Below are 1,963 nucleotides of genomic sequence, written 5' to 3'. Positions count from 1 at the left end.
TATATATATATATATATATATATATATCATTGTCATTGTTGTCATTTAAATAATCCATTTTCCATGCTGGCATGGGTTATTTTTCAACCATGTTATGGCACACATGCTTTTCTTTTCCTTCTCTCTAGACTTTTTCTTATTTCTTCTTTCTGATGAAGAGTGTCATGCTCGAAATGTCATGTTCCTCTCTTTGTTTCCATTTTAAACTCTCTCTGAACATCAACCTAATACATTCACTGCGTTTATCCTTTTGACTTTTGTTGTTTTTCCTGTTTTTGTTTTTATTTTTGATTTGCCTCTCTCTATATATGTGTGTGTGTGTGTGTGTGTGTGTGTGTGTGTGTGTGTGTGTGTGTGTGTGTGTGTGTGTGTGAGAGTTTGTGTGTGTGTGTGTATTCTTACACACACACATAAAATTGCATCTGTCCCTGTTTCTTTCTACAAAATTCATTCACAAGACATTGGTCAGCCCAGGTTTAATGTAGAAGACAATTGTCCAGGGTTCCACACAGTGGGACTGAACTTGAAGCCATGCGGTTGCAAAGCAGGCTTCTTAACTACGCACCCATGGCATACATATATGTGTGTGTGTGTGTGTGTGTGTGTGTGTGCATATATATCTATGTGTGTCTTTATGTATATGTATATTTATATGTGTGTGTGGGTATGTGATATAGATATGTATACATGCAGGCATGTGTGTGTAATTGCATATATTTGTAAGCCTGCATGAATGATTACATTCTACTTGTTCTCATATGTCATGGTTGAGCATAACAGTGATGTTATTTTTACATTTTTCATAGAGAATATGTCCTGTAGTTGTTCTGCACTTGTGAAGAGAGGTTAAATAAATGGAAAAGAGATTTCTTACTCAAAAAACAAGCGAGGATTGATGACAGGGAGGGCATGCATATTTTATCTTTTATCTTTGACTTTTTCCAGTCATTAGACTGCAGCCATGCTGGGGCACCACCTTGAAGAATTTCTTTTAGTCAAATGAATCAACCCCAGCTTGGTTCTTATTCTATCAGATTCTGTTACTGAATCGCTAAGTTACCAGGATGCCAATACACCAATACCAATTGTCAAATGGTAGTGGAGGACAAACACAGCTCTCTCTTTCTCTTTCTATATATATATATATATATATATATATATACACACATACACATGACAGGTTTCCTTCAGTTTATGTCTCCCAAATCCACTCAGAAGGCTTTGATCAGCCTGAAGCTATAATAGAAGACGCTGGCCCAAAAGATGTCACACATAAGTCAATTAGATTGTCCCCAGTGTCCAACTGGTACTTATTTTACCAACCCCAAAAGTATGAAAGGTAAAGTCAATCTTGGTGGTATTTGAACTCAGAATGTAAAGAGAGATGAAATGCCACTAACCATTTTGCTCAGTGTGCTAATGATTCTGCCAGCTCACTGCCTTATACAATGGCTGTAATAATAGCATTGGTTTGCTAGATGGAAACTGAAAGAAGTACATTGTATATATATATATATATATATATATATATATATATATCTTTTACTCTTTTACTGGTTTCAGTCATTTGACTGCGACCATGCTGGAGCACCGCCTTTAGTCAAGCAAATCGACCCCAGGACTTATTCTTTCGAAGCCTAGTACTTATTCTATCGGTCTCTTTTGCCGAACCGCTAAGTCACAGGGACGTAAACACAGCAGCATCAGTTGTCAAGCGATGCTGGGAGGACAAACACAGACACACAAACATATACACGCACAAACACATATATATATACACATATATACGACGGGCTTCTTTCAGTTTCCGTCTACCAAATCCACTCACAAGGCTTTGGTCGGCCCGAGGCTATAGTAGAAGACACTTGCCCAAGGTGCCATGCAGTAGGAATGAACCCGGAACCATGTGGTTGGTAAGCAAGCTACTTACCACACAGCCACTGTAGTATATATATATATATAT

At 37.7% G+C, this 1,963-nt stretch overlaps 2 protein-coding genes across 3 annotated transcripts in view; one reads left to right on the top strand and one right to left on the bottom strand.

The window, feature by feature from the left end:
• LOC106871644 (calcium and integrin-binding protein 1) overlaps positions 1-1,963 on the bottom strand; it is a 443,076-nt gene that overhangs the window by 121,217 nt on the left and 319,896 nt on the right. The gene's annotated exons all lie outside the window — the stretch shown is intronic.
• Positions 1-1,963, top strand: part of LOC106871649 (homeobox protein 4) — an 88,263-nt gene that overhangs the window by 82,786 nt on the left and 3,514 nt on the right. The window lies entirely within an intron of this gene.

Source organism: Octopus bimaculoides, chromosome 19 (genome assembly GCF_001194135.2).
Source record: "Octopus bimaculoides isolate UCB-OBI-ISO-001 chromosome 19, ASM119413v2, whole genome shotgun sequence".
Lineage (NCBI taxonomy): Eukaryota > Metazoa > Mollusca > Cephalopoda > Octopoda > Octopodidae > Octopus > Octopus bimaculoides.
Note: the sequence above shows the minus strand (reverse complement) of the source record. Positions and strands in the feature narration are given on the sequence as shown.